General features: G+C 33.9%; 1 long non-coding RNA gene across 1 annotated transcript; it reads right to left on the bottom strand.

Moving 5' to 3' along the window:
* Nucleotides 1–4,810: 4,810 nt before the first annotated feature.
* Nucleotides 4,811–8,944, bottom strand: LOC104647602 (uncharacterized). Its single transcript, XR_003246980.2, has 3 exons — nucleotides 8,798–8,944; nucleotides 8,334–8,519; nucleotides 4,811–5,130 (listed from the first exon to the last, which is right to left on the bottom strand). It is a non-coding gene; the product is annotated as an uncharacterized lncRNA (long non-coding RNA).
* Between the last annotated feature and the right edge of the window lie 4,533 nt (nucleotides 8,945–13,477).

Genomic DNA, 13,477 nt, shown 5'->3' with positions numbered 1-13,477 from the left:
TTGAATAATGTAGACCACATTTTAATTTTTGTACATAAATTTTATTCTACTAATTATTGCATCAAATAAATTTATATATCAAAAATCCGTTTCATGATTAAAAATAATAAATCAACATCCATTATTCAAAGAAGAATTAACAAACAAAGACGGTAAATCACTACTCAGAATTCATTTAGTTGTCGCTTTACTCCCCCCAAAAAATCGATATAAAAGGGAAAAAAAGACAAAAAAAATATGATACAAACCTGTTGAATCCCAACAACCCCGTGATGAATCAAAATGAGTACAAATCACTTTTCATGTTGCTTTGAAAAAAATTTTCCCAAAACAATCGTAAAAAGAAATAAGAAAAAAATACAAAAAAAAGAAGTATCGTTGAAGAATATTTAAACCGATTGGAGAAATATAAGTGTCCCATTTTTAAAATCAGTTGTAATCCCTTAAAATATGGAAAACAGTATGTAAATATCAATTATGTGATTATATATTAATTATCTTTTAAAAATTTAATATTGAATACATATTTTAATAGTTGTTAATTGTGGTAAGAATTTTACTATTACATATTGAAATCTAAAACCTCCTGTTACGACTAATAATAAGTTATATTAAGTATGTCATTTGTTAATTTTTTCCAAATTATATGACTCAAATGAAGTCAATTACATTAGGGTCAGTCTATTATTGACAAGATGAACCCGTCTCATGTTCTTCAAGCTCAAAGTCCTTTAAAATTATTTGGAGACTAAAATATCCTCAAGCCTAGCTCACAACTATATAAAAGTGTCTAATAAGACTAGAAAGAAAAAAAATAGAGAAGTTTTGTTCTTCGGTGGTGATCCCTAAGCCTTTCTCGTACAAAATAGTCTTTGTCTCCAAGTGGAGAGCTGCAAGTTGTCATACCTCCACGATTGTAATCAAAGCCCGACTCCACATTTGTGGCGAAATTCCAACAAGTATGCCATTAATTCAAGAGCAAAGTAAGCTCTTGAGTTTGCGGTCATGAGTAGAAGAATCAGTGAATCACATGCTTTTTTATAAAATTTTACAAAAATTGTAACCCCTGCATAAATTATTAAAATCAAATATTATTACTAATCGCCAGTTTTCTCGTCTTGAATATTATTTTTCAAGAATAAAATTTGGTTGTTTATAAATTTGGCACGCCCATTAAAAAAAAATTTACTTCTCATATCTTCTCTTCAACAAACAAAGTTCAAGTACCCTACAATGGATTCAAGGAAGGTCAAATTGAAATTCGCATCCGCAAGAACTATTGAATCTGAATTCTCTACTATAGTGGAAAACATCCTAGTTTTACGGAGGTAAGTATGAGATCAAACAAAGAATCAATCCAAATAGCTAGCACAACAAGCCTCACAAGTGTAATCTGAATCTACTATTGTCTTTGATTCATCTTCAAAATGTGTGAGATCCCACGCAAACACCACAAAATAAGGGGATGACATTGTCTAAATGGTCAAGAAGGTCCTTGCCAAACTTAATTTATCTATATCTAAAAAGTCCTTACTCTAGTTGATTGTGATGTCTCAGACACTAGATCTACTCGCATAATAAGTTTGCATCTAATCTCCAGAAATCTCCATGTTATTTATCATCTAAACATGATACATACAATGATGATTAATGCTTCATATGTAGAGGAACAACTAAGGAGCTTGAAAATAGCTATTGAATAATTAACCGATTATGTTTAAGATCAAGGTGCTCAAATTGTTAAAAATAAAAGATAAAATTGAAGACGGGATGAAAGAAGAATTTAGTCTTGCACATGAGAAGTGTCCGCAAACACAAATTGATTAGTCGTCTAGCAAAACAAATGGAACATTCTAAGGAGATCCAAGTTTTCTCTGAAAGGATGACTTCGATAAGTCAAATAAAGGAGTTCATCATGGCTACCATCAAGGATAAGTATGAGGTTAGAATAGAATCCTCTTTTATATATGTAAATTGTACATTATAAATTGATAACTTGAAGATGTTTGTCGATTGTCAACCCAAATATTCAGCTATTTTATGGTAAGGGCAATCAAAAGTAAAGGGTGTCACACTTCCATCGAAATGTGCAACAATGCTGGAAAATATCGTGAATACCCCTTTAAACATTTGTTCATTCCCTTAATAGTGATGCTTTTGATTGGTACACAGACCTCGAATATGACTGCATTAATAGTTAGGAGCAAATGAAGCAAAAATTTATCAATTGTTTTCATAACACAATTAGAGGATGGTAAGTCCATGCAAGCACGGGCCTTAGGTAAATAAAAATTATTGTAATTCAATTAATTTAAATAATACTTATTAAATTAAATTCATTTGATTTGAATATGAAAATAGTTCTATAATTTCATGTTCAGGTTAATGAGTTGATGAGTGTACGATCTATCATAAATAAAAGGTTCAAATTTCAGTATGTTTTATTTTTAACATTAATTACTTATTACCTAAATTAGTTTTCAAGACTTAATGCTTGTTAGAAAAAAAATTTATGAAATATAATTGACGAAGAAGATGGCTTTGAGGTGTTGACACCCAATTTGACCATCCACAATATAAATGAATAACCGAACTTCTAAAATTTCAAATGATTTGAAATAATTGATTTTATAAAATTCAAAATATTTTTCAAGTTATTTTAAATAGTTTTGTCGCTCTTTTATAATTTTTAAGTAATATATATATATATATATATATATATATATATATGTATGTATATATATATATATGTACGCGCACACACGCGCACACACGCGCACACACGCGCACACACGCGCACACACGCGCACACACACACACACACACACACACACACACACACACACACACACACACACACACACACACACACACACACACACACACACACACACACACACACACACACACACACACACACACACACACACACACACACACACACACACACACACACACACACACACACACACACACACACACACACACACACACACACACACACACACACACACACACACACACACACACACACACACACACACACACACACACACACACACACACACACACACACACACACACACACACACACACACACACACACACACACACACACACACACACACACACACACACACACACACACACACACACACACACACACACACACACACACACACACACACACACACACACACACACACACACACACACACACACACACACACACACACACACACACACACACACACACACACACACACACACACACACACACACACACACACACACACACACACACACACACACACACACACACACACACACACACACACACACACACACACACACACACACACACACACACACACACACACACACACACACACACACACACACACACACACACACACACACACACACACACACACACACACACACACACACACACACACACACACACACACACACACACACACACACACACACACACACACACACACACACACACACACACACACACACACACACACACACACACACACACACACACACACACACACACACACACACACACACACACACACACACACACACACACACACACACACACACACACACACACACACACACACACACACACACACACACACACACACACACACACACACACACACACACACACACACACACACACACACACACACACACACACACACACACACACACACACACACACACACACACACACACACACACACACACACTTGGTATAGTTTATGAATATTCGAAAATCATCTCCAAAAAGATTTTGTTAAATATTTGGTTAATTAGTCTACTTATATAATATTTTATATTTTAATTTATTTAGCTTATAATTAGGTTAATTAATTTATTTCGTTAAAATTAAGAAGCTCGTTAATTAATCTATATTAATTCGTTTTGTTTAAGTCTTAGTCAGATTTCCTAATTAAACTTAATTTGGCTAATTTCTTAATTCGATCGGCTATAATTAGGGGTGCATATCGATCGGTTCGGTTTTGAACATTATCGGTTTTGCTTATCGGTTATCGGTTTGTAGACTAGCTAAACCGTTAAAGAACCATTCCGTTATCGGTTAATCGGTTATTGGTTAATCGGTTGTCGACCCTTATCGGTTCGGTTATCGGGTTAATCGTTAACATATCACACATTTTTTAAAAATAAAAATCACATGAAGAACAGGAAAAAGGTCCCGCAGGCTGCAAGGCTGCAACGGTGCAACTAAAGTGACAACATACTAGCAATTAGCAAACACTTACACTGCCTTTCTTTTACTTGCTAAAGCACAAAGTCACACACTAAAACACAAACAAAACAGTACATGATTTAATATTCATCGCAACCTTTTTATACTATGGTAGGTGAGCATGGAACCCAACAATCTGGTGGACAAAAGCAAAGACTTGCAATAGCAAGGGCTATCTTAAAGAACCCAAGAATACTACTCCTTGATGAAGCTACAAGTGCACTTGATGCTGAATCAGAGAGTCTTCACAGTAAGGCTATCACTATCAGTAATTCAGTATGCATTTATGCTCAGTGCTCACCCAACTCTCAGCAGTCAGCACAACATAACATTTTCTACTATAAAACACTCGACGCAACAGCCACAGCAGTCAGCACAACACAACATTTTCTACTATAAAACACTCGACACAACAGCCACAACAGTCAGCACAACACAATATTTTCTACTAGAAAACACTAGACACAACAGCCACAACAGTCAACAACTCCCCAACAACTCACACAGGCGCAATCAAAATTTCAAAAATTCAAAATAGCAGTCACACAAACTGAAAATTTAGTCCAAACATAGTACTAATATTTCACATTCAAGTAAACAAAATAATAGCTAGTAATCAATTCTTGCGAGTTAACGATTCTGGTTTCTTGTTTCCAAACAATGTTTGACATGATTTCTTAAGGAGGCAGTTCCATTATAGTGCGAATGGTAATAAGCAACACGACCACAATGAATACATTTCACTGTCCACGATCCATCTTCTTTTTCTTCAAGTTTTTCATAGTGATTACAAATAGGTGATCGAGCATTAGAACCATGAAGTTGAGGCATGATGAAATCTGATGAACAAAGAAACAGAGAAAGCATTAGATATTTTAATGATTAAAAGGAAAGATTAGTCAAGATAAAGTGATAAACTGATACAGAACACCAAATTCTACTGGGAGCTTTGCACAAATATTTGTATCAACCATAATATTACATACTCATTACTCATTAGTCATCAGAAAAGAGAAGTCAATCATAAATCATGCATAAAGACAAGATAATAAATAACACATGTATGATGTAATATAAGAGACCACCTCAATAGTAAGACATCTACCTTCCTTTTCCTTTAGTAGAGTTAGTGAAGGAAACCTCCAATTTTACATGTCATCAATGCAAAGTTCGTTTCCAAGTTTTGCCAAATCTAAAGGCAAATATAACAAGCCATGGATCAAGACTTAAAAAATAAAAATATAGAATAAACTATTCACAGTTTTACATCAATGAGGTTCTTTTTTTACCTTCTTCAAGTTGCTCAAGAAAATCTAAATCTTCCTCAATACTTATGGGTTGTGGCTCACTTCGAAGCCAATCTTGAAGGCACACTAGAGCTTGTACCAATTTAGGAGTTAATGAACTCCTAAACGAATCAAGTATGCGTCCCCCAGTACTAAAAGCACATTCAGACGCCACACTTGAAACGGGAATAGACAACACATCTTGAGCCATCTCAGAAAGAATTGGAAATCTAGGGGAGTAAACTTTCCACCAAAGCAATACATCAAAATCTGATTTTCCAACTTCAATTTCTTCATCAAGATACTTAACTAATTCTGACTTTGAACTTGCTCCTCCTTTTTCAATGCATGTTTTTGTAATTCCTCAAAAAAAATTCCAAATTCTCCTCCAGACCTTGAATCAGAAGTATCCACCTCAGTTGAAGAAAATTGGCCATTTTTATCAGAATCAACAGGCTTTGTATACTCATTAAACAAAGATTTCATGTATGTTCGCACACCGATTTCTAAAGCAGCCCCTTTTTCTCCAAACATCTTCCTAAGTGCAAAGCCAAGAGTGATAAATTTGTGACGAGGATCCAAAACACATGGTATAAAAACCATTTTATTCATTTTTTCAGTATCACCCCAATATTTATCAAATTTCTCCTTCATATTTTCCGCCATTTTAGCCAAAGCATGATCTTTATTTGATATCAATTGATTCAAGTAAACACCAACTTGACAAATTTCAAGAAAATGAAGATTTGATGTAACATATCGTGATCCAGATATCTTCAAAGTAAGATTAAAAAACATTTCAAGAAATTTTGTGATTCGCTTTACGCTCTCCCAATCACTACTCAAAAGTGTACCTGTAGAATTTTTATCCACCATATCAACAAACTTAAGATGTAGTGTCAAGCCAATATCACGATCGGCGTACTCTACAATTGCACCTTCATATTCAATTACCCGCTTCAACATCATGTAAGTTGAATTCCACCTTGTAGGAACATCCAAGCATAAAGACTTTTTAGAGAGATTTTCATCTTCACAACATTCTTGAAACTTTTTCCACCTAGCAGGAGATTGTCTGATGTATCTCACTGCTTGCCTAACTCGTTCAATAGATACATTTGCTTTTTTTGTACCGTCTTGAACAATAAGATTTACAATATGAGCCATACACCTTATATGAAGGTGACTACCACCCATTAGGTTGGTCCTCCATTTAGTTAATTGCTTAGACAACTCAGTTATTGCCACACTATTTGAACCAGCATTATCAACTGTAACGGTGAAAATGTGATGCAATCCCCACTCATGTAAGCACTTACTAATAGACTTTCCAAGATCTTCACCTCTACGACTAGTGATTGGACAAAAATTGATAATTCTTTTATGCATAGTGATTGGACAAAAATTGATAATTCTTTTATGCAAAGTCCAATTTTTATCAATCCAATGAGCAGTAATGACCATATAATTAATTCTTTGGATGGAAGTCCAAGTATCAGTGGTTAAAGACACCCTTTGTTTTGTTCCCTTAAAAACAGCCATCAACTTATTTTTTTCTTCATCAAAAAGATTAAAACAATCACGAGTCACAGTGGTACGAGAAGGAATGTGGAAACAAGGTTGTGCTACTTTCATAAATTGTTTAAAACCTTCTTTTTCAACAAATCTAAAAGGAAGTTCATCAATAATTATCATACGACACAAGACCTTTCTACACTCTTCCTGATCAAATTTCCATGGAACAACAACTACATCACCCTTGTTACCACCTATCATTGGTTGAAATGCTAATCTTGATTGTCTAATATCAATGTTATAAGGCATCTTAGGGAATTTGGATATATGAGTAAGCATTGACGACGTACCATGTTCTTTTGTATCAGCAAAATACTCTTTCTTACAGTAGTTGCAAACACCCTTTTCATTTCCATCAGAATCAGTTTTATGAGAAAAATGATCCCACGCACGAGATCTTTTTTTTCTCTCTTTCTTTACTAGAGACTCAACAATTTGACTTTGATCTATTGCATTTGAATTAGAAGCTCCACTTTCACCAACAACCTTATCAGTTATGACATTTTCAGCCATGATACTTTCACCAAAAAGTGCGAAAAGATATGCCATAATCGTTTATTGAACTATTTTTTATAAAATCTAGATGAAGCAATGAATTATTGAAACCTTGAAGGAACTAAAAAAAGAGTAAGCAGCTTTATTCAAGCAAAAAATACCAAGTACAATCAGTTGGCTAATTAGAGTTGTTTTGCGACAGGACATAGGATTTTTTGACACAGAACTGAATATTGGTGAAATTATGCATGGAATTTCGAGTGATGCACCCCTAAATCCAAGAATTAATGGGAGAAAAGGTACATTTTTTGCCTAATGCTAAGTGCTAACAGATAAGTTTTCACTTTTTATAGTGCTCCCAATGCTAAGAAATAATCTTCTTGGGTTAAATTAAACCCACAAAAATGCATTTGGCAAAGAACAAGAAGACATCTGATATCACGAAGGATACAAACTACACTTCGTTAAACAAGTTAGAGTTCCAATTTGTGAACTACTGATCATATTGCCCCATCTAAGCTCAGCACACATACCATAATCAATTAAATTGCTTCACAAATCCACATGTTCTTGTAAACAAATAATGCAGCATGAAATCATATACAACACAGCGCGAAGGGTAATAGATACAACACAGCGCGAAGGGTAAACAAATAATGCACCATGAAATCATTGTTAGTCGTTACCCTGTGAGACCGATATGCACCCCTAGTTGTCTCCTCGCCGGAAGCCTGACGGCCTGAGTAACTCGTTGGTTAGTTGAGTTCCATCCTCGCCTCACCAGAGTTTCGAAATTGGAGACTGGAGAGTGGAGACTGGAGAGAGTGGCGGAAGCAGAAGGACGAAGGTTTCTCCTTTCTAGACTTTGTAACCTAATTGTGAATTAGAAAATTAGAAAATTTAGGGGGAAATAGTTGGGTAATCGGGTGACCCGGGATATTTCCTTCCCAAACCCGTCACCCGAACCGGTAATCCAATTAAAATAATTAGTGAACCGGTCCCCAACCCAATTACCCAATAGCCCGACCCGTTAACCCAATAAACCGAAAATCGGTTCGGGTTAATGGTTTTACCCGTTTTTTCACAGCCCTAGCTATAATTGTAATCAAATGGATCAAATTCTCAATGTCAATGAAATCTCTTTTCTTACCTCACTTTAAACCCATTTGGAGATCAATTTTGGTCTTTTTTAGTGTCATTTCCAGCAGCCCAGTTCTCTTCTTTCTCGTGCAGTCCAGCAGAACGAAGAAACCGAGCGATTCAAGCGACAAAGCGAACTGTACAAAATTTCAACCTTATCCTTCCGTACCAAGAGTGTCTCCTCTCTCCTTATCCTTTCGTACCAAGAGCGTTCGCAAATCAGTATATGTGTCTTTATCTCCGTCCTTCATCATCCTTTGCTCGAATCGGACGGTCCCCTCTTTGAATCCTTTGAGAACTGTACAAAATTTCAACCTGTTTCTTTCAGGGAATTCGAATTTGAAATTTTAAATTCAATCTATTTCCCTCCAAATCAAATATTATCTTATTCTTTTTAAAGTCCTCACTCTCTCCGTTCTAAAGGTTGGAGATGGTTGATTTTAAGTTTGGAAAAGTTTGAAACAAAGTTGGAAAAATTGAAGGGACACAGTGAGAAAGAACTAAAGAAAGAGTTGTTCGTTTACGTTAAGACGATAGTATTCAAATAACTATTTTTTGATTTGTTCGCTTAGGCTATCCAAGTTTTCCATTGGAGTCCCTCTCTCATCACTGCTCATTAGTGTCTCAACTTGTTAGTCTCAAGTCTTTCTTTGCTCTGTTCGTTTATTGGTCGAGTCTAATTGAGCAGGTCTTGTAAAATGTGTTGGTGATAGGAGTTTCGTATTAAGGGCCTTAAGTCTCACTGTTTGAAGCATCTTATAGTTACATGATTGTTATGTTAATTAGATTTTAGTCTCATTTGTCTGATTCAATATCAGTTTCATAACTTCCTTTACTTGATTTATGTCTCGTGGTTGCTTGGAAAGGCTGAAACCTTACATCTTTGTCCAGTGACTTCATTGTTTGACAATTTTATTTTATTTTTGTAATTTTTTTTCAGATCTGTTATGTTTCATTTTGTAGTATTTCGACTTTAGCATAACTTTGGTCTCTTTAGTAATGGTATTACTGAGTTATGTTGTGATTTTGCTTCAAATATCTCGTTTATTTCGAAATTGTTAAGTGTACCACTTTGAGATTGAGATTGTGTTTTATGATTACATTAATGTTTATGAAGTTGGATGAGGAGACAAGACTGTTTTGGCTTAATAACATGACTATTGAATACTAGTTTGTTCTGATAATATAGATGTAAAATCTTGTTTTAGAAATTATCTTTTTTAAAAAAAAAAAAATAGACTTGGGCTATGATTCTAAACATTTTTTACTATCTTCCTCTGTTATTTTTAGTAGTATGTCAAAAGATTTGATACCCAGGGCATGATCACATGCTCTTAACTAACCAACCTTCACTTTGTGTATTTGGATATATGCTTCACTTCCCTGTTATGTATGCTGGTAGTTTTCTTTAACTATTTCTTATTTCTTATTAATTATTCTCATGGTATAGTAGTTTCAAGTGTGAATGCTAATGTTTCACTCTTTATTTGCATGTGATATCAATTCGAGTCCACTTTTGCATTTCTATGAGTTAAACTTTTCTTTGAGTCACCCTCATCTTGTTTAAGTGAAGGGGGAGAAATTACAGGGGCAGGAACTGATTTACAGGTCTTGGAATAGTCCAAAACGGACTATATAGATGTGAATATACACCGGGATACATTGATATACAGAAGTATATGTGATATACAAGGCAAAAATCAGCGTATACATGGTTATAAAACGGAATTACGGGTGTTCGGAGATGAAATATATTATATTCATTTAATTTATGTGATGATATGCAAAAAACACGTCAGTATACAGACTATATACATGAGTATACACTCAGTACACGTGCAGATTTTTCTGATGGAGAAATGGGCTTAAAGCCCAATATTTTACAGCAGGTTCAGTAGAAACTTTTGGGACCTATCAAGCCATTTTGGACAAATTTTTTAGAGTTAGGACAGGTGGGTCAAAGGCCCAACTTAGTTGAAATTGGGCAATTGACCCAAGTTCAAACATTTTCTCCTTTTCCCTCTTTACTTATTTATTGTATTTGACTAACACTTTTGGTTTTAATTTTAATTATATTCCCAAGATACCAATTTCTCTTCATATTCAAAAATAAAATAAAATAATACAAAATATTTATTTTTGTTATAAACAATTTGTATTGTAAAGAATGTCTAATTATGTGGAGTCCTAGTAGGATATGGTTAAGAATCCTACTTGGGGACCATGTAAGGTTTTCCCTATAAATAAAGGATTTTCCTTTATTGTAAAGAAGATTGATAAAAAGTTTATGAATCCTGAATATACTTCAAGAGAAATAAGAAGTCTTTTCTCTTCTCCCTACTTTCTTGTTCTTCTAAATTTATATAGTTTCATAACACGTTATCAGCACGATTGTTCTATTCTTTAAGAATGATGAAGAAGCGGAAAAAGTGCAAAAGACATCTTGCATAAGTTATGCAATAAAGTTCTTATATCTTTAAGGTATGATTTGTCTTTATGTTCTAATTATTTATGTAACAGACTTGGAGGTACCATCTAAAGTAAGTATTTAAAGAGACTTGTCAACTTTCTATACATTTAATTTTAATCGACTGAGAAGAAAATTCTTTAATTTATTTTAATAATTAAATAACCACAATTTAGTGAAAGATATGTTTTCAATCTTCATATTAGGTACGTGATCTATTAAACTATATCTATTAACTGCTAGTGTTGATTATAAGAAATCAATATTCTCAATTTTGTGTGTAATTATAATATGTGATCATATTAATGATCATCAAAAGTGATAAATTTGTAATTATTTTAAAGGCTTGAGGTTGAGCCTCATTGTGGGTAAGACGATAAATTTAAGTTTTATCGCACCAAAAAAAGATAAGACGATGGATTCAAGTCCAATTGCACCAAGATGGTAAGACGATAGATTCATGTCTAATCGCACCAACAGGGTAAGACATCAGAATTCTTGATGCTTTGTGATGAAAGATGTTGGATTCAAGTCCCTCATTGATTTATGGCATAAGACGTTGAGTTTGAGTCTCAATGCACCGTATTGATGATATTATGATGACTAAGGGAAATAACGAGTTTTTGATAAAATTAGTCATGAAATATATCTCGTTAAGCAGATCCATTCCCTAAAGTGAATGTAGCGGTGCATAAATGTCTAAAAGAAGACAATTGATTGAATGATGCACATGAATATTGAATGAGGTACTAAGTTATCAGAATTTGATGTACTTAGATGATTGTGTTCCATTCATGAAGAATGAGAGTCTTTGATAAATGGTAAAAATACAGATCCACTCTTTAGAGTGAATGAGGTGATAAGCCACCATGCTAGACGTGAATTTTCTTGTACTCCTTGTTAACAAGGCAAGTTAATTGTGAGACCATCATAAATGAAAGTTGAGATTGAATTCATTCAATGATGGAATCACGACTCACCTAAAGGGTAAAGCAATTGAGAAGAAATAAATCTAAAAATTACTCTTGGAGTAATAAAATTGAAATTTACTCATAAAATAGTAAATCATAAATTTACTAAAGCAAAAGGCACATGGCGTAGTAAACTTGGAGTTTACGAGTACAACTAATTTTATTAGTTGGCATGAATAATTTGGTCATCCCAAAGATATGCATACTGAGTAATGGACATATATTGAAAAAATGAAGATTCTTCCAGAATTCTTTACGCTGCTTGTTCTCGTGATAAAGTTGATTGGATCAACTAAAGTTGGGACTAAATCCCTAAATTCTGAAAAGTATAAAAGGTGAATATGGATCCATTTACCTATCATGTGATATAATAAAAAGATGCATCAATAAGATAATCACATGTGGCTTTGTTGTCATGTCAACAGTAGTTTGACATTCACAAAATTGTTTGTGCAAAAATAATTGAGTTAAGAGCACAATTTCAAAATATGTAATCAAGATAATTTATCTTGGTAATATTGATAAATATTCAAGATGATGTGACACTAAATGTCTCACATAGTGAATCATTGCTTATGAAAATAAAGTTTCATGTGTTGATCTGAAATATGATATTACATGCAAACATAATTGTATAAATCAAACCAATAAGTTATGATCAATTTTTTTGTTAATTGGTTTATGGTCAGGGACCAAATAGTTTTCATCTGATAATTTTGATGTGCAATATATGATTAATGAATATACTATGATGCACAAAGATAGATTCTCCAAAAGATTGAGATATATGTTAGGTTGTCTAACATAAGGGGCAGAATAGAAGCAACAAAAAAGTTGTAAATACTCCTATTGAATGTCCCTTAAGGATAAAGTCTATGACATACATGAAGCATGATAGACTAATCAATTCTAAATAAAATAATCCTTGAAAAAGGGGGAGGATCAAAGAATCAAAATGATCATAATAAGGAGACAATGTGCTCTTGGAGAGCCTACGACATAACACTTTATGAAACCTCATGAGAGGGATAGCTACCTAAAAATAATGAAGTGATGAGATCTCAATAAGTTTTGTCGTATTGTGAATCGATACAAAATGATATATCGTTGACGATATCTTTGATACAATAGCGCGCAATATTGTAAAAGATTATGAGGATATGAATTCTACATCTATTAAAGCACACGTGTATAGAAATAATAATCAAGTGAAAAGTGGAATGATGCATCTTGGTAAGCGTAAAACTTATTT

The sequence above is a fragment of the Solanum lycopersicum genome, chromosome 5 (assembly GCF_036512215.1).
Source record: "Solanum lycopersicum chromosome 5, SLM_r2.1".
In the NCBI taxonomy this organism is placed as follows: domain Eukaryota; kingdom Viridiplantae; phylum Streptophyta; class Magnoliopsida; order Solanales; family Solanaceae; genus Solanum; species Solanum lycopersicum.
This window is presented reverse-complemented; position numbering and strand designations above follow the sequence as displayed.